The sequence below is a fragment of the Lissotriton vulgaris genome, chromosome 3_1 (genome assembly GCF_964263255.1).
Source record: "Lissotriton vulgaris chromosome 3_1, aLisVul1.2, whole genome shotgun sequence".
Classification (NCBI taxonomy): domain Eukaryota; kingdom Metazoa; phylum Chordata; class Amphibia; order Caudata; family Salamandridae; genus Lissotriton; species Lissotriton vulgaris.
Window position 1 is genome coordinate 167,063,745 of NC_141689.1, and position 20,755 is coordinate 167,084,499.

General features: G+C 45.4%; 1 protein-coding gene across 1 annotated transcript in view; it reads right to left on the reverse strand.

Annotated features, from left to right (window-relative positions):
- Nucleotides 1–20,755, reverse strand: part of IL11RA (interleukin 11 receptor subunit alpha) — a 648,138-nt gene that overhangs the window by 419,763 nt on the left and 207,620 nt on the right. The window contains exon 2 of the mRNA XM_086960265.1: nucleotides 1,467–1,578. The gene's annotated coding sequence lies outside the window, so the exon portion shown is untranslated. The remainder of the gene's footprint in view (nucleotides 1–1,466; nucleotides 1,579–20,755) is intronic.

Below are 20,755 nucleotides of genomic sequence, written 5' to 3' on the forward strand. Positions count from 1 at the left end.
CCATCCTGAGCTTGGAATCTTTGCCCACTCTGGCATGACTGGGTGGTCCAGCTACTGGTTCCAGTGTTCTGCCAGATAAAGTTGTTGGGACACACACACAGTTTGGCAAAGGGGAGCTTTCGTACGCAGCATACTTATACTTTCAGAATCCGTGTGTGCTACTAGTCTGAAATGCCCTTTGTGCCCATGAAGCGATCTACCATCTGGCTGATGGTCGATACTTGTTCTGGTGGAGGTAAGGAATGGAGTGATGAACTGCCCCAAATTAATGAATGCTCTCATAGGCACCACTGGGAACCTGGGGGTAGTAAACTTAGAATACAAGACTGCATCCACCATCTTCTGCGGGATCTGCTCCGCTTTATTCTGACACTACATTTCTTCTTATGGGAACCTGCTCTGTTCATGGACACAGTCATCAGGTGACAGAATATCGGAAACAGAATTATCGTGTGGACAGAATATTGTGTCAAAAATATCGAGGACCAAAATATCAAGCAGGTAAGTGCACACAGGTAAGTATAGATTGACTATTCTTAACTCCACATCTATGTCACTTGAAGATATATCTATTGTCAAGATTAATATATATATGAAGTCTTATATAGTAAAACTGTATCTACCTATAGAAACTTACCGTCACCAGATTTGTGTCCTCAATATTCTTGACACAATATTTTGGTCAACGATATTTCTGTTTCCTATATTCGGTCTAAATATCGGGGTGCATACTTTCAACTGGTTACTGTTCTACAACAAGAGACCCAGATGCAATGCAACTCACCTTCTCTATGGCGACATGACACACCCTTGTTTATTTTACGGCGTTATATAGAGTGAACTTGACCCAAAGGTATCTGATTTCAGAGCGCTTGACATAGCACCAGTTGCATTAGATGAGGACCCTTTCATTTTTTGTTAGGTACAGGGAGATTAAGTGATTTGCCCAGAATCACAGGATGTTCAGCGTCATTGCCGAGACGCAAACCCAGTTCCCCAGATTCGAGGTCTACTGCTGGAGCGGTTAGGCCAACACATGGCTTAAAACCTGTGCTGGATGCTCCTGGAGATGAAAGAATGAGGGGAGGAAGGGAACATGAGCAAAAAGAAGCTCTAAGGATGTTAATATCCATTGGGTAACTAGGGGAAGGCCCCTCATTGGGAAGTGGATGGGTGTAAGAGAAGCAGCTAGTGAACCACAGCATTTGATGAGAATCAGAGATCTGTTGACATGCACATGAGCGGAGAGAAGGGCATTGATGTGTGGAATGCCCGCATGTGTGCACAGCACTGATTCGCAAAGTTCAGACTGACCAGTTTTATGAAGCAGTTTTAGGTCCCACTCTAGTAACCTTTGTACCCACACGCTGAGAATGGGAAAACCCAGGACTAATAAAATGTACAAAAAATCCCAGTGGCAGACAGTTTAATACCCATCGCTTTGCTATAGTAGAAATAAAACATACCTTATGTGTTATCTCTCTGTATTCAGTTGCTAGAGGTGTGACTACCTTCTGCTCTGCGGCACTGTTATTGCGTCATCACGTTGGACTTCCCACTGCCATGGTTACCAGCGCCCTATAAGGGGAGAGATAGCAAGTACAATTCATAAGCATCCTTGCGACCACTTCACTCAGGGGAGAGCACACCCTCCACATGGGTTATAAACAGAGTGTGCATGATTCAAACATTCATCCCACACGATCATTCAAATGGTACAGAAAAGTGACTTTGCACCACTTTCAAAGCACTAGAATCAGAGCTTAATTTGTAAAAAAAAAAGTAAGTGCCAGGGCCTCATCAGCACACTACAGCTTGCACCATCCATTTCCCCTGCCAGCACTGACAATGGCAGTACCAACACAACTACTAATCATCACACTCTTAAAAGTGTGACAATTCATACTATTACAGGCCCCCATGCTATAAGAATGGCTTGGGTGGTAGGCATTAGTCATTGTTAATGTATATTGTATTAGTAAACAGCTATTGTTGTGCCCATACCTAAATTAGGCAGACAGTGCCACCATGTGGCCAACTGTCATAAGCGCCTATGCTGAAAATTAAGTGGCGGTCCTGTACCCGAAAAGCACAGGCTCAAATTAAGCACTGACTGGAATGCTTCGCTTTACATGATTACCCATAATACACTGCTTGTAATTACATGCTTTTTAGGGGTTCATGGCTCAAATCATCAACCCTTTTCCTACCTATAAGATAGTATGAGTTCTAGGGTAAGAAATAAACAGTTTTCCCAGAGACAGGGAGTGCCACTTGAGATGGGAAAAGCACTGCCCTGCAGCAAAACATGTGCTGCGTTCGACACCTAGAAATGAGAGGTGCACGAAATAAGCAGTTCTCTCTAACAAAAATATACCAGTGATCCCAGAAATATCCAATGCTCTAGAAATAGCACCCTCACAAATAAGCAAAGCTCTCCAACAAGCATAAGCAACATTCCCGGAAATACACATCACATCACTCCCTGCACGGAGTAAATAGAGCTCAGAAATAGTCAGTGTTGCCTCAGAAAGAAGTGAGGAGAACACCTAATATAAACTAACGAGTGCTCCCAGCAAGAACTGCCAGGACAGCACTCAGGCGCCCTAAGCCTCAGAGGTACAAGGTTTCAAATTTTAGGCCTGGGCGGAATTTAAATTACGCCGGAGTAAGCAATGTAATTTGGGGAATTTCGTACTATGCTTGGTATGCAAAATTTCTGAATTAGGCCATTACGCTTTACCAGTCTTGATATCCACTTCAATAAAAAATACAGACATGCATACATACAAGGGCTTTGGGTCAGCCCTCTTCCTCCATTGGTCTATTCAACTGTCATTCACGTTCTGCTTCCGTCCAGTCCGGCATACAGCATAGGGCATTGGGTCAGCCCACTTCAGCCACTAGATGACTTGCACCGCAAGTTACAGTATTTTTCCTAATCAAATGTTCATAGGTGGCTAAAGATAAGTGCACTTCAGTGCCTGGGCTGCTGAGCATATACTGTACTTTTACTGTATTGTACTGGTACTAATGGTGTCTCTTTCAATTCTTTATCCTTTGTTATTTGTGTACTTGTGTTTTCGAGTCATCCTTCTGTGATTAAACGATGTCTTCTGGTTACACCCATTCAAATTTATTTGCGCTAATTAGACTCCTATTTTCCTATGTTTTGCATTAAAATTAAAAAGAGGTTGTATGCTTGTTCAACAGAAAGCACTCGTTCTGTTCTATTAAAATTACCGGAGCCATGTTTTGGATTCATTAATTTTATTGCAAGGTTATGGCCATAAGGTTTAGGCCTTGGCATATTCTCTTTTTATTCTTCTTTTTATGTTTGTGGCACATGTGGATAATAAAAAATAAAATATGAATTGACCAACCCCCAGCTTGCCAAGGCCAAACCTAATCAATCAATCAATCAATCAATCAAGCAGTCATTTGTAAAAGCGCACTACATACCCACAAGGGTCTCAAGGCGAAGAGGTGGGGCGCTACTGATCGAACAGCCAGGTCTTGAGCATCCTCCTGGAGGTCAGTAGGTCTTGGGTCTGTCGTAGGCTCAGTGGGAGGGTGTTCCATGTCTTGGCGGCGAGGTGGGAGAAGGATATCCCGCCGGTGGTTGTTCTTCGGATGCGCGGGACGGTGGCAAGTGAGAGGTCGGCGGATCGTAGCTGGTGGTTGGGGATGTAGAAGGAGAGCCGTCTGTTGAGGTAGGCTGGGCCGGTCTTGTGGAGTGCCTTGTGTGCATGGATAAGGAGCTTGAAGGATATCCTCTTGCTGATGGGGAGCCAGTGCAGGTCCCTCAGGTGGGGGATGATGTGGCCGTGGCGTGGTACATCGAGGATCAGTCGTGCCGAGGCGTTTTGGATGCACTGTAGTGGTTTGATGAGCTTGGTCGGGGCTCCCGCGTAGAGGGTGTTTCCGTAGTCTAGTCTGCTGCTGAGGAGGCCTGGGTGACTGTCTTTCTTGTATCTGTCGAGATCCAACTGTAGATCTTGCGGAGCATGCGGAGGGTGTTGAAGCAAGAGGAGGAGACAGAGTTGACCTGCTTGGTCATTGAGAGAGTTGAGTCGAGGATGATTCCCAGGTTGCGTGTGTGGTCGGTGGGTGTCGGGGCTGCTCCCAGAGCAGTCGGCCATCAGGAGTCGTCCCAGGCTGAAGGGTTGGAGCTGAGGATGAGGACGTCCGTGTTGTCCAAGTTCAGCTTCAGACGACTGGTCTTCATCCAGTCGACGACAGCCTTCATTCCTTCATGGAGGTTGGCTTTGGCGGTGATGGGGTCTTTGGTGATGGAGAGGATCAGTTGAGTGTCGTCGGCGTAGGGAAATATGTTGAGGTCGTGCTGTTGGGTGACGCGTGCGAGTGGGGCCATGCAAATGTTGAACAGTGTCGGGCTGAGGGAGGATCCCTGGGGTACGCCGCAGATGATCTTGGAGGCTTCGGACCGGAATGGGGGGAGGCGGATGCTCTGGGTTCTGCCAGAGAGGAAGAAGGTGGTCCTTTCCAGCACCTAGATTCAGATCCCTGCGGCGTGCGGGTAGTGTGCGGTGGCAGACGGTGTCGAAGGCGGCGGAGATGTCTAGGAGGATTAGTGCTGCGGTCCCGCCATTGTCCAGCAGGGTCCTGATGTCGTCGGTGGTGGCAATGAGGGCGGTCTCGGTGCTGTGGTTGCTGCGGAACCCTGACTAGGAAGGGTCTAGGATGCTGTTTTCTTTGAGGTATTGTGTTAGCTGTCTGTTGACGTTTTTCTCTATGACCTTGGCCGGGAAGGGGAGCAGAGAGATGGCTCGGAAGTTCTTGAAGTCTCTAGGGTCAGCCTTGGGTTTTTTCAGTAGGGCGTTGATCTCGGCGTGTTTCCAGCTCTCTGGGAAGGTCGCGGTCTCGAAGGAGAGATTGATGACATTGCGCAGGTGGGGTGCAATGGAGCTGGTTGCTTTGTTGAAGAAGTGGTGCGGGAAGGGATCTGACGGAGAGCCAGAGTGGATTGTGTTCATGGTCTTGATGGTGTCATCGGTGCTCACGCTGGCCCAGGCTAGCAGGGGGTTAAGGTCGATGGTGTGCGGAGGGTGTGTTGTGTTGCTTTCTGTTGGGTCTGTCTGGGTGTTGAAGCTGTCGTGGATGTCTGCTATCTTGCGGTGGAAGAAGGTGGCGAGAGAGTCGCACAGGGCTTGTGACGGCGGGATGTCGTTGGTGTTGGAGCTGGGATTGGAGAGTTCCTTCACGATGTTGAAGAGCTCCTTGCTATTGTGTGCGTTATTGTCGAGGCGGTCTTTTAACGAGGTTCTCTTGGTGGCCCTGATGAGGTGGTGGTGGTTGCGGATGGCGTCCTTGTTTGCTACGCGGTTGTCTGGAGTTTGTTCGCTGTGCCATTTCTTCTCTAGTTTCCGGCAGGCTTGCTTGGAGACTAGGAGTTCTGGGGTGAGCCAGCTGGCCCTCTTGCTGGTGTCTCTGTGGGGGGGTTTCTTCAGCAGGCGAGGGTGTTGGCACAGTCTTTGATCCAGCGTCTGAGGCTGTGGGCAGCGTCGTTGGTGTTGGAGGGTACAGTGGGTGGACTATGAGCGAGGTTTGCATGTAGTTGGTCTTCACTGATTTTGCTCTAGCAGTGGCGGGGGATCTGTTGGGTGCGGTGGTGTGTGATGGGTTTCTGGAAGGTGAAGTGGATGCAGTGGTGGTCGGTCCAGAGGAGTTCGGTGATGTGGCTGACGGAGATGTGCAGGCTCGAGGAGAAGACAGGGTCGAGCGTGTGGCCGGCAGAGTTGGTGGGCGTTGTGACGAGTTGCTTTAGTCCAAGGTTGGCGAGAATATCGATCAGGGTTGTGGAGTTGTTGTCGTTGTTGTTCTCAAGGTGAAAGTTCAGGTCTCCGAGGAGGATGTAGTCGGTGGAGGTCAGGGCGTGCGTGCGGATGAAATCGGCGATGGAGTCGCTGAACTGGGGGCGGGGTCCGGGGGGTCGGTAGACAAGGGTGCCTTTGAGGGTGGAGTTGGAGTCTGTGTGGATCTGGAAGTGCATGTGTTCGGCGGTGCTGAGCGCGTCATTGGTGCTAATCGATACCCTGATGCTGTTCTTGTGGATGATGGCGGTATCTCCTCCGACTCCATTTGTGCGGTCTCTGCGGGTGATCTTGTAACCATCTGGGATGGCTATGGCGATGGCGGGTGCAGAGGAGTCGTTCAACCAGGTCTCTGTCAGGAAGGCGACGTCCGGGGATGTTGTGTTGAGCAGGTCCCAGAGCTCGACGGTGTGTTTGCGCATGGAGCGGATGTTCAGTAGTATGCATTGCAGGTAGGTGCGGTCATTCTTCGCGGGTGGTTTGTCGGTTCTGAGGCTGATGTAGCTGCAGTTCCCGCAGGTGAAGGGACCGTGTGTGCGTTTCGGGGCGGCCTTGAAGCAGGTGTGGGTCTGTCCGGGGTTGAGGGCGTGGAGTGTGCTGGCATCGTAGCAGCGGTGGTCGTCGTGGCAGGAGCGGGGGCCAGGGGTTCTGGCGCTGGGCACAGTCCAGGTGCGGACGGGCGCAGACGGGCTTGCCTTAGGCGCCTTCGGCGTGGCCGCACAGATTCCGGCATATATGGGGAGGTGGGAGGGAGGAGCAGCTTGGAGGCGGGAGGCGAGGGCAGCGAATGGGCAGAGGGCAGTCAGGGTGGCGGGGCCGCAGGGGACACAGCGGCGGGGGCGGTGAGGGACGACAGAGGGAACAGAAGGAAAAAGGGCACTGAATAGGGCAAAAGGGCACAAAAATCAATAAATAAAAACGAGTGGCACAGAAGGCAAAAGGGGCACAAAAACGATGGTGAAAGGAGTAGCACAGGAGGCAAAGGGCACAGAAATCAATAAAAAACGAGTGGCACAGAAGGCAAAATGTGCACCAAAACGAGGGGGAAATGAGTGACACAGAAAGCAAAGGGCACAGAAATCAATAAAAAACAATAGGCACAGAAAGCAAAAGGGGCACAAAAACGAGGGGGAAACGAGTGGCACAGAAAGCAAAGGGCACAGATGTCAGTGAAAAACGAGTGGCACAGAAGGCAAAAAGGACACAGAAATACGGGGCAGCTGGGAAACAGAAGGCAAAAGCGGGCAGAGAGGCACGGGGGCAACGAGGGGAATAGAAAGGAAAACCGGGCAGAGACATGGGGTCAGTGAGGGGTACAGAAGGAAAGAAAACGGGCAAAGACCACGTACAGGCAGCTGGGGAAGACAGATAACAGCAGTCACAGACACAACAAAGAAAATACAGGCAATACAGTAAAACAGTAATGCGGAAGATGAACACACTTACGATTCCTCAGCTGGGGCAGGGGCACACAGGCGGAGCTGTGCGGAGGGGGAGCGACCTTACCGGTGCTAAAGAAAGCAGAGAACCTATAGTGAACATTTCTTCCTATGTCCGACAGCTGCATCCGGGAAGAATGGATTGGGTCCTCCGTGTTGTGATGCTGTTTCCCGAGGAGGAATTCATGAATTTTGATGGTGCTATTTTGTTTTGCTTCCCCCTCTGCCTCCCACCTTTATCACTGCTGTAAAAGCATCTAATGGCCGGGCAGATTGAATTATTAGAACAATACACCACCTAGTGAAATCAGTTGCTAGGTAAGACAACCATTTGTGTTGAGTTAATTCTTATTTTATAAGATTTTTTGAAAAAGTTTTTTTCTTTATTTTTTTACATCAAAACACAACACGATATTTACACAAATACATGAATACATTCAATCCACTGAAATAAACATGTCAAACAGAGTAATTAAACAAAAATATTGTCACATAAATAGTCACATAGACAGCTGTACTATGCCTCAAATAGATCAATTGTTGAGGCACCAGTCCTGAATGATAATGAACAAGTGGAATAGCAGATTGTTATCTTAGCCTACTTGTCAACACCGACACAAGATACAAAGTAAAGTTCATAATAGAGTGCTATGGCTAGGAATGACACATCAAACTGCTAGATGATTGCAAGTGTGTTAATTAATTCCTATCAAGCCCCATCTATTTTGTATCTTGGAGGGAAGGACGTCAACGCGTTTCGAACCCAATATGATTCTGCGGGTTCTCCTCAGGACACGGACTGGGGGGTCGCTGTCACTTATTGATGAAGGGTTCAGGTTGCTCCCTCATTAATGCGCATGATTTGCGGGAGGCGGGTGCCGGTACATGTTAGTTTTCAATGTTCAAATCTTGGTTACTTCGTGTTTAAGCAGAGTTCGTTCTGACTGCACGCGTGAGGAAGCGGCAGCCGCCGCACGGGCTTGTTAGTTGTGGGCGAGATTGCAAACGCTTCGGTCCGGCACCCATCTACCTCTGTGAGACAGACACGTGTCAAGATGGGGCTTGATAGGAATTAATTAACACACTTGCAATCATCTAGCAGTTTGATGTGTCATTCCTAGCCATAGCACTATGAACTTTACTCTGTATCTTGTGTCGGTGTTGACAAGTAGGCTAAGATAACAATCTGCTATTCCACTTGTTCATTATCATTCAGGACTGGTGCCTCAACAATTGATCTATTTGAGGCATAGTACAGTTGTCTATGTGACTATTTATGTGACAATATTTTTGTTTAATTACTCTGTTTGACATGTTTATTTCAGTGGATTGAATGTATTCATGTATTTGTGTAAATATCGTGTTGTGTTTTGATGTAAAAAAAAAAAAAACACTTTTTCAAAAAATCTTATAAAATAAGAATTAACTCAATACAAATGGTTGTCCAACCTAGCAACTGATTTCACTAGGTGGTGTATTGTTCTAATAATTCAATCTGCCCGGCCATTTGTTTTTGTTTACTTCATAGTAGTGGTCCAGGCCGGACAGTGACAGGACCCAAGCCTTTCCTTGTTTTCCGTAAAAGCATCTAAGGCAGTAGGCAAGAAATGGCTTTGCTAATGCTTGTTATTTTTACTGTTTCCTTCATGGACCCTGAGAGGGCAGTATCAGGCATTCCAATCACTTCTCTTGACGTCCATGGTGCCAACTTGCTTTGTTACCATGGCATCTGCTCTTCCATGCCCTCTAATCCTACTCCAGGCCTCTCCTCCTCACATGCTGTGGGAACCCTACACATGTAGGAAGATGAGCAATCAATCATATATTATGGGGAATGGTCCTGGCAGAGTCGGGTGCAACCTGGCGGTATCCAGAAGGGATAAGCTGAAATGGAAGCAACTCGGCATTACAGGGGTCATCTCTCCAGCCAGGGCCTTGCAGCCTTGCTCTGGAGGGGATGACATGTGCAACCCTCTTCCCGTTAGCAAATATCCCCACTCCCCCTGTCATTGGTCAGTATGAAATGACTTGATGGTGAAACCCACACATTCCTGTGAACCAGTATCAATTGCAGAAGATGGTAGTTGACTCTAATTAGTCCTATGATTAGAAAAGCCGGCTGGCAACTTCAGCTGAGAAGCCAATGTTTGAATGTGCATATAGTGATTTAGGACAGCAGGGAGGGCAGAGATGAGGCCTGAAACCAGTGTGTGATTTGAGTCCGGTGGTCGCAGGTGGGACCCACCGGCACTCAATTTTGGAGAGCGGCTCTTATGTTTGCTCATCAGACTTTTACCAAAAGCAAGAGAGAGGAAAACACAAAAGACAGAAAAGATAGATTGAAAAACGGTGACAAAGGGAGAAAGCAGGGATGAAAAAGAAGCAGAGAGTGTATCGTGGTGGATAAAAGAGGCATAAGGTGGAATCAAGGCTACTCCTTAGTATTCAACACATATAATAGTGCCATACTCCGGCTTCTCGAGGACATCTGAAGGCTTTTGGGGGCCCAGGGCCAAATGTATTTTAGGGACCCCTTGTTCAGAACAGCTTTGAATTTATGATCCAGTTTCAGCTCTTTCATGCCCCCTTTGGCCAGGTCACTGATAATGCACAGGCACACCTGTCCAAATTCAAAATGTGTTTACATGTAATATTTAGGCATGTTGACGAGTGTTTTCAATATTCTAAGGCAGCAGGTCACTATTATTACTGCAAATCAACTCTGTGACACCCTCCCTTTTCTATGATGTGAGATCCTGTTTGGATCTAAAAGAAACTTTTTTATGGATGTTACATGAAACATAAACACATTTGTCTGTAAAATGTCTATGACAGAATACCCATATTAAAAATAAATTAATGGAAAACACAATTTGCAAGAATCTGCTTAAGAATTTTTCAAAGTAAACAGGGCAAGACACTCTGCAGAACAGAGCTGGCTCTATTAGGGGCCCCTCTGAAGGCTGGGTCCCTCGGCTAGAGCCACTGTGCCCATGCCTTACAACGTCTCTGCGGCTTCTCTGAGCAAAGGCTGGGCCCCAGCACATATTCCTTAACAAATTAAGCGTGCCTAAAACTGGTATTCTCCACTTAAAATACGTGTCACAGAGAGAGAGAGAGAAGAACTCTGTTTATTTACACAGTAGTCTTTAAACTTCATGATCATATAAAATTCGGAACACAGTATAAAAACCAATCAATAGTGGGACAATACAAGATTTGTAAAATCACACAATTACTTTCTGTGCTACTCCACAAGTCTACTTCTATACTAAAATCAGTTTCATTAATATTCTAATTTGTAAAAACATTAAAAGTATAAAACCCTCTATACATAATAAAACTGGGCGTTATCAAACTTTACAATAAAAACAAGTTATTTACATTCAGCATTCTTCATTTACAATAAAATATTAGGGCCATTTGTGCTTTTTTCTCCTCGATTTTTAACCTTCAACTTTTGTGGGAGATGGTGTAAAAGTAAATTCCTCACTGTACTTTCTTAAGCTTTTCCCTTGCCAGTAGGTTGACCCCTCTCAGATAGTTGCCAAGTGCAATTGCTAAATCAAAATGTTCCATTCCTACCAGTAAATTAGATGCTTGGGCTCGAAGTCTTAGGTCGTATTTTATGAATAGGGGTCGTAAGAACCGTTTTCTCACTTCTACACACGTAAGACAATCAAATAGTATATGCAACATTTCACACTTGGTCCCCACTCCACACTTACATATACCGTCAGGATCTAACATTTCTGTCTTAACTCTCCCCTCCAATAGCCAAGGGATGGTACCAATTCGGATTTTCAAAATGACCCACCTAAATCCATAATTCGGCAGGGTTTCTAAATAAGGATAACATGCATCATTTTCCCATGCTTCTATCAGGTATTGGACTGATTTTTTATTTCTTAGGTATCCTAAGTCCTGCATTCTGGAATACTCCCTTCCTTGTGATCTGAGAGCACTCTTCTTGAAGTCTACGTCTAAGGAGTTTTGATTTACACCCACATTTAAACTCGATATTATCTCCTTTATTTTCCTTTTTGCCTCTATTGCCCATCTTAGGCTACTATGGCGTATTTCATCACTGCACCAACGTGAGACCTTTTGGGCTTCCACTTGGGATTGGCGTTTCCAGAATCTTGCCACCGCCATTTTGGCCTGGGTATTCCATCCTATCGTTCTTGTTTCTAATCTAATTGCCTGTATCATTGCTGACTTAGGCAGGGACAATAACATTCTTAAAGCCTTACCTTCCTCCCGATCCCATCCCCATTTGCCACTAAATAGGAGCACCTCTACACCATACAGTCCTTGGGGGGAATCATGGCTTCATAAGCCTTTAACAGGGGTTTGTGTGACAAGTCCCCATATTTTTTATTACATTTTTTCGAAACCACAAATGGAGGAAGATGCTTTTGCATTTTGATTTTCCAAATGTTTGTCCCATTTTAAGGAGGATTCGAACCATAGGCCTAGGTATTTATATTCTTTTACCGTTTCTAATTTTGTTTTATCTAGATACCAACTAAAACTCTTTGACCTTTTTCCGAAGCACAAGATCTTTGTCTTTTCCATGTTTACTACTAGCAATTTTTCCTTACAGTAATCATTAAAAGCATTTCGTTTTCTCTGTAACCCTAGCTCTGTCTGGTTGATAATGGCTAGGTCATCTGCATACAACAGGCTTGAGACCTTTCTTCCACTCATTTTAGGGCTGGCACTTTTTTCTACCTCAAATGCTGCTGGCAGATCTGCTAAAAAAATTGAAAAGAGGAGGGGGGCTAAGACGCAGCCCTGTCTTAGCCCATTGCCTATATCTATTTTCCTTGTCAGTGCCCCATCTGTGTCTTTTATTACTTGGGCCCAGTTCCCTCTATGTAGTTCTTTTAGTATTTCTAGTAAGAAGACTGGGATATCGTATTTGATCAAGCACTCCCATAATTTCCCTCCGACCACCGAGTCAAAATCTGCCCGGAAGTCGACAAAGCAGCAGAACATATTCCCCTTTTGTTCTATCGACTTCCGGGCAAGTGCCCAAAGGGCGTAACAGTGGTCCACTGTGGAGTGCCCTTCTTTAAATCCCCCGTGTTCCACCGGGATGATTGAGTTTGCTTCTACCCAGTTTTTTAGTTTGCCTAGCACTATTTTTGTAAATATCTTCTCCCCAATGTCAAGTAGGTTGATAAGTCTATATTTTTTCGGGTTATGCATATCCCCTTTCTTATGTATGGGCCTTATTATAACCCCTTTCCAGTTATCCGGGAGCCTCCCAGTGTCTAAAATAGCTCGGAACATATTTGCAAAGAATTCCGCCCACCAGTCTGATTGCGTTTTAATTATCTGTGTCAGGAGATTATCTGGGCCTGCCGCTCTTGTAAGAGTGAAGCCCTTTATCATTTTTTGAACTTCAGTGACTGAGAAATCGGGTTTTATATCTGCTACCAGACCGCTCCAGTCTGTGTACAGAGTCTCTTTCCTGTAAATATTCTTCCCAAGCTGCTTCTTCCACTATACAATTCATTGCCCCTGGCTGGTGGTCTGCTGCTGAATGCACTAGCTTCCAGAACTGGCGTAGGTTCCTTGTTTCGATTGCCTCAAGTAATTTTAACCAGCAACCTTCTTTAAACTCTCTTTTTGACCTCCTGATTAGCATGTTATATTCTCTTTTTAGTGCCACTAGGGCTTTTCCACTATCCTGGTCCCTCTTTAGGGATTTACCTGTGCCATTCTTCTCACTACTCTTTTTTTCTCCTGACAGTCCCTTGTGAACCAACCAGTTAGTTTCTCCGTCTTTAGACTGCTCATTTAAGTTTTATTTTTACCACTATTTCCATTTTTCAATCCCTTACTGAGTGTTAGAACCACCTCCTCAATTTTTCTTACATACCAATCTAGACTCAAACCACTTACTGTCTCCAGATCTAGGTCCTGTTGTAACTTTATTAATCTGGAGACATATTTTTCCATTAACCTAGTTTTACAACGTCTAGAATAATCCATCTGTTGCTCCGTCACTTTTGGGCGGTGTTCTAGTTGTACATCGGGGATCTCCAAGACTACCACATTATGATCGCTTCCTTCTCTATTTAAGATCTTAAACCCCGTAGTTAGTTGGAAGTTCCAGGGTGCCATAAAAACATAATCAATAGGGCAGATTTGAGTACCCAGCTTGAATGTTTTTTTTCGCAGGACAGTCTAAGTGGCATCTTCCATTTAGACAAAATACATTTTTGGCTCCCAAGAATTTTCCCAACTGCATGTAAGCATGGGCGGAAAATCCGTTCCGCTCGCGGATTTTGCGGATTTTCGGTAAATTTGCGATCCGCGAACGCTCGCGAATTTACCGAAAATCCTCAAATTCGCACGCAGCGGATTTTTTTTTCTTGGTGATTCAATTTTGCGGCGTGCGGCGTAAGTTCGCAATTGCGAACATGTAGGTGCGGCGGGCAGCAACAATCTCGCACTCGCGAAATTACAAAATTTGCAATTCTGCACAAGAAATCCACTAGCAGGCAGCATAGACCTTCTGAAAATGATGATTTTTATCAGAATAACTCCTCAGGTTGACATTTGCCTGCCCTTTTTTGGATTTGAGGCCTTTTGACTTTCTTTGGATCACTTTTGGATTAGAAATCAACTTTCACAAGTAAGTTTGTTTGGGGCATTACATTTGCTGTTCTGCAGAAAAACGAGTTTTGCTAAACTGAAAGCACTCAGCAGGTGCAAAAGTTCAAATTCATCATTAGTAACCATTCCCTGTAGTGCTTCCTGACTGGGGCCCCTCCAGAGTTCAGTTGCTAGTTGCAACAATTGTATGACAATCTGCTCTGACCCTCACAGCCGGATCATAGAATAGCTACAAGTAGGCCACAAAGGTCCTGGAAAAAAAAATTGCACTGCAACAGAAAGCAAATGACAGATAAGGAAGCAGGTGCCAGACTGGAATTTTAAAACAGTGGCACATTAATAAATCAACCCCAAATTAATTCATTTCAGTTGAAGCAGGGCAAGTGTGCTTGCTTTTTCCCCCTATAATCTACAGTGATGATGATGAACCAGAGGGTGGCATTGATGTACCAGAGGGTGCCATGGGTGAAACAGAGGGTGGCAGTGTTGAAACAGAGGGCGCTGTGAACCTGTGATGATGAACCAGACGTAGAAACAACATAGTCGCGACCGTTGCGCGCCGACAAGTAAGTTCGCAATTGCGAACTGGTACAAAATCCTCGCGAACTGGCAGAAACCCTTGCGAACACTATAAAACCAAAATAAAACGCAAATTCGCGAGAATTCGCGGATTTTGCGGATTGCGAGTTCGCAAATACGCAAATTCGCGAACGCCAGATTCGCAGAATTCGCCCATGCTTAACTGCATGTCCTTAGCACTTGTTACACATTCTGGGAAAGTAGCTTGTGGAATCTCATATGCATCTAGTACAGCTTAGAACCAGCAGTCTACAATCTTGGGGTTTAGTTTATGATTAAAATCGCCCATTAATATAATCATATCCTTGCAATGCTTTTCACAAAGAAAATCCATATCATCTTTAAAAAGAACCATTTCTTCCGCATATTGCTCTTTAGAGGCCCATTGCATGTACACATTTATAATCAGAATTGTATCCATTTTTATGAACCCTGATAACAGTATTCTACAAACCAGCAACCATTTACATTTCACAGTTATTTCAGTTACTTTCTTCATAGTTTTTGTTGACACCAGGGTCATTATTCCACAAGCTGGGTGACCAAATCTATATTTCTTTGCTAGTCGGTTTAGCTGGTAGAAACCATCAAAAATTGGGGTCTTGCCACATAGCCAAGTCTCCTGGATACCTATAATCTCGGTCTTTTCTCCAAGTTCCCTTATGTTTTTTTGTTTCACCTCATCTCCTAGGCCATTTATATTCCAGGAGGCTAGTCTAATGCTATTTGGCATACCTTTTTCCTATTCAATATCATCTAACCAACTTTCATCCCCCTGATCTTTAAAAGTTCTTGATGAAGGCCCCGCCTGGCCTGCCTCCTTGCTCCAACTTCCCCACCACTGTTCGACATTTGAATTATTTGCTAATATTTTGATGTTTCCCAACAGCGCACCATCCTCTTCCTCATGACCTGTCTCTTTCCTAGACGTGCGTGACATTTTAGGAGATTTTTTCCCTGCCACCCCTTCCCTTCTACTTCTGCTAATACTTCATTCTCATCAAGTAGTCGAATTCCCTCCTTCTGTAGCTCGTTTGCTGCTTACTCGATCGTATCTTTTACCAGATTTGAATACATCGTAATTCTAGTGACCTCCTTCCCTTCTCTAGTTTGGCTGAAACCCACTCGCCTTAGGTCATTTGTTCCTATCGCTTTCAAGTTCTGGCATTTGGTGAATCCTTGCAGGAGTTGTGACCTATTTAATAGCAGCCTATTTCCTAACTTCTTCTCCCCTTTCCTTAGCGGGATTTGTTCAAGGTAAAGTCACTTATTCTCATTGCCCTTTTTTGTTGCCCTAATTGGAGCCGAAGGTTCTTTCATATTGCCCTTATCTATTTGATTATTAGGTCTATTTACTCTCCCCTCCCGGGTAACCCAGGCCTGAAGATTTCCTCCCAGTTGTCTCCCAGGCACCTTGGTCTGTGCTGAGGATATATTATTATCTGGGTTCTTCAGGGGTATCGAGATATTATGTGGGGGCGCAGTTTTTCCTTGCCTTTTTGGGGATTTCTACTTTGATATACTCGTATGGGGGTTGTGTCCCTTTGTTCCCTTTCCCCTCTCACCATCTTTCTTTTCCGCCCCTAATTCTTCCTCAGGGATTTGGCTCACCTTTCTTGCTGATTTTTTTCCTGCGCTTCTTGATCTATTTGTTTGTCCACGTCTAGTCGGTCTAGTCTCTTCTGTTCTTCTTATTATCCTCTTAGGCCACCTTGAGATATATATACCTGATGACTCTCTTTGGGTGGTATGTCAGTTTGAATATGTCCCTCCCCCCGGGAGTCAGGGTCGGGGTTAGGAATATTACCTGCCATATTTGGCTTCTACTCGCTTCCTTTAGGAGGTTTGCCAGTTTCCCCCTGTCCCTGCATTTGGGGCTCGGGATCAGGGATTTATCTTAGCATATCTGGCATATGGGATCTAATCCCGTGCAGCTCCCCCTCTATTTTGGCTAGATACATTTTCAGATTTTTTAAAATTATATTATTAGACAGAGTTACTTCTAAAAGTCCTTGAAGAGTCCTTTGTAATATTAGCATTCTATCCAACATAGAGGCAGCAGACATAGATTAAAGGTCATGATTTGATTCTGGCTTTAACTCTGGTGTTAAGTTCAATTCGGCACAACGACTTAATCTGATATTTCGAGCTTCAGCCGGACTTTAATTTTCCCTTCTTTTCTGGCTTGTCCTACTACTTGAAGAGATTTCTGTTGCTCTCTCAATTCCTGCCAGTGGAGTTGGACTGACCAGTGGAATTCTGGGGTCCTCTCTCAAAGTCATAGAAAAAGGGATCTCGAGGTGATGACGACAACCTTGGCGACGCTAAGCCCCCATTGTCCAATAATAACTGTAAGGACTGATTGACCATATTGAGGGAGTCGGACATATGTACCTCCAAGGGGAGGGAGGTACATGCATTCTCATCTCTCTCTGGACTCCCATTAAGAGATGCTAACTTGCTTGTTGCATTTTGTGGTTTTCTACAGGTGTAAAAACATTTTTAAAATGTTTCCCCACAAATTCCTTTATCGAGTTTCCCAGGTTTTAGGCCACCACTTTAATCCTCTTTGCTCCTTTCCTTTTTGCTTTCGCCTGTGTCATCTCTATGCTCCCACTGCTCTCTTCCGAGGTAACCGGGCTTACTGTGTTTGCTGCGTTTAATCTTGGTCTCAAATTATGTTCTGCCAGCTTTTTCCCTTTTTTTGGGGCCATCATTGAATTTTCCCAGTGCAGTTACAGTTCCCCCGGGTTAATTCCCTTTATAACTGTTTAATAGAGGGAAGTGTAATAATTTCAACTAGGGATAGTAACAAAGGAAAGGGTTTTTTGAAAATTCAGGGGAAATACTGGGCGCTCAGCTGGCTATTTTCGCAAGAGGTGTTATGGATGAGTATTTAGGTGAAGGTGCAATAGAGGGCGAGGGGATAAGCCCTATAACCCCTCAATGTGTGAGTTGCAAAACAACCTACAAAATTACAAACGGAACATGCCCTATGCACACTAAAATATGAGTTAAAACACAAGCTTGTATACTATATGATCACAGTGCATTCTTAACCGCATCATTGCTATACTATTTTCCCGTGCTGCGCTGCAATTTTCAAAATCCCATTGTTTGTGACAAGGTCAACTCGTCAAACGCACAGCGCAGGTAACACCCATGACGAGTTGACCTTGTCACAAGCATCAAAGGGGTTAATACAATTGCCAAGAAAATAGAAAACACAGTTTGTTCAGATTGAAGAACTCTTCGTTTAATGGTTCTTCGTGCACCAGCCTACACGTGTTTCGTCGCAAACGGAATGTGATTTCCGCGACTCCTCTGGGCTTTGGGATATGATAGGTATCGTTGAAGGTCGCAAAGCCGGTGATAATGCCGACCCGGCTTCGCTCAGGACCGGGTGTATAGGTTGACTTTTCACATCTGAGGTCCGTAAGTTTTGGGTGTAATGACCTGGTGTATTTTTAAACTTATGGTAGCGATCCGCCACAGTAGTAAGATCCTGTGATATGTGGTAGGGATAAAATAGGTCCTCCACGGCGGTCCTTTATGGTTTCGTAAGGATCTGTAGCGGGCTGATTCTTTTTTTGTGAGACACGTGGAACGAGTCTGTTCCCGTGTCCTAGGAAGCCCGGGAAGCCGGGACTTGCTGTCTACTCAGCGCTGCCGCTTCTGAAGGGTGGGTCGATCGTGTTCCTGGTAGTGGACAATAATAAGTTCAACTACATGCGTGGCCAGGGTCATGGACCGGTAACTTGGTCACTCCACGTGCACTGTAGGTCTTCTTTACTGGGGTTGAAATCAGTTCAAACCACCATGTTTTTAACCATCAATCTTTCCAGGCCAGCCCCAAAGTTCACGCAAATTCGGAGAGGCGTTCAGTGCTCCTCCCTTCTCTCCGCTCTCCCACTTACCTCTGTGTGTTTTTCTAGATCAGCCTTCGTGCCCATGCCCCCACGGTCCGCAGATTAAGCAGGTTAAGCAGGGGGCAGCCTGCACACCCCCAGGGTATGCCGCATCTCCTTCCGCCTCTCCTTCTACCTCCGCTTCTCAATTACTGAAGCTGCGTTGCTGCTTCCCCCGCACTGGCGTGAAACGCAACCGGCTCGGCTCCGTTCACGGCTTGCTCGCAACTCTGCTTCGCGCGTTCAGGCATCTGATGTAGGGGCGGTGCTTGGTCGAGGGCTGTGTGGCGTCCGTAGCGTCCGTAACAGGCAGACAGGCTGGCGGGCAGGGCAACGAAGCGATCAGAACACAAGAGAGCTCAGAGTACTTGTCACAGAATAGTTATCTAATAGCTAAACTCACCTAAAATAGCTAATGCACAGGTAGCCTTCACTCAAAATAGTTAAAGATTAAAGAGTGTCATTTTTTATTGAGAAAACTGCACAGTCTCCGTTACATACCCACTTACCCCCGGCTTAATTTTGTGCATTAGTTTAGATGTGAGGGGCAAGTTAGTGGATTATATGTGTCCGATTTCATGTTTACCCCAACAGAGGGATGCTGTGATGTGACATGCATTTTTATTGGTAACCTCTAGATTTTAGCAGGAGTGATGTACCCACATCACTGGCTCACTCATATATTTTAATTCAGTTCTACACCTATTATCGACTTCAAGAGGAACTATCATATAAAGCCGCAGTTTGCATTGATTTTCCATGTATCATGTGAAGTGTGTATATATATCTATATCTATGTCTCTCTCTCTCTCTCTCTCTCTCTATATATATATATATATATATATATATATATATATATATATATATATATATATATATATATATATATATATATACACACACACACATACACAAACACATTGTGGGCTGCATAGCCCCCTGGGGGCAGAAAGGTTATTGCACTTGTAAAGGGTGAACTGCGCTACTTGCCATTCGTTCCACTTGGTAATGTTCTAACATGACACTGCGAGTTGCAAATGGATTTGCAGAGTCAACATGGGGCTTCTGCATACATTCGTTCACTCATTCATTCATTCCATTCATTCAGCGTCCTTGCCTTCTAGGAACCGACAAGGAAAGTATGAATAGCCGGCAACTACTGTTAAAAGGTACTGACTGCTCTTGGCAGGTACCGACGTCTCTCAGGAGTCAGTGTCCATTCACAAGGTTGACCCTGTGAGGGGTAGATACTGACTGCTTTCGACAGATACTGACTGCCCTCCTCATATACTGACTGCTCTTAGCAGATACTTACTGCTCTCGCAAGTCAGTATCATTCACCTGGTGAAACTAATTGTGTCTCAGAACTTAAATGCGTCTTGCTGAACACTCGATCTGCTGTGAAACACAAACTCGAGATATTTGATGATCTTGATTCATATGGGCCGTAGATTGCCTTTTTAACAGAAACATGGGCAGATACTTCCTGGGACTTGGACATGGCTTCTATGCTTCCTACTGGCTATAACATTACTAGGATGGATAGAGAAGATAAGCGAGGTGGGGGCCTTGCGATGATTTACCGCGACTAACTTAGCCTTGCAGGAGAACCGTCCAGATAAGGGACAGCGAGCACTCTCCTTTAAATTCAAAGTGGATACAACCCCATGTTTTATGGGCTAATAATTTATAGACCCCCAGGCCCTAAGATGCAATTCTTGGAGACTCTCAACGAGTTCCTCGAATCGAGCATTCTATTGGTGAATTACAATATTATAGAAGATTTTGACTTCCACCTGGAAGATTTGGAAAATAAAGACACCAGGGGCAGTATTACGTATGCGGCACATTTCCTAGGAAGCAATAGATGCACCTTTCAAAATGTACACCCGGCACTAACTAGGAACATGCACTGCATTATAGTGATTGTGCTGTCCCCAGGGCAGCTGCAACCTCATGCCTGGGGGCAGTGCATTCATGTGAAAAATGGAGCGGCTGCTTTGAAGATGCTGTGTTTCACTGTGCAGGCAGCAACCTGCCTGCACTTTGAAGGGGGTTGGAGACCTTCTTGCAGGTGGGTGCAGTGAGTGACTGCACTTGCCTGCAAGAAGATGTCTAGGGTGTCCATGGGGCCCCCTTTTCCCCCTCCAGAGGGCTGCCATCAGGGGGCGCACTGACATATACCAAAGTGCCCCAGGGCACGGACGCAAATGCCCATTGCACCCCCAAGGCACTCCGGAAATACAGCCCCAGAACTTTGCTAGATAGCATGATCTGTTTTAATCTTTCCCAAATGGTTATTATGGCCACTCATGCAGCCAGACATACCTTGTACGGCATCATTTCTCATCACGCTGATCTCCAG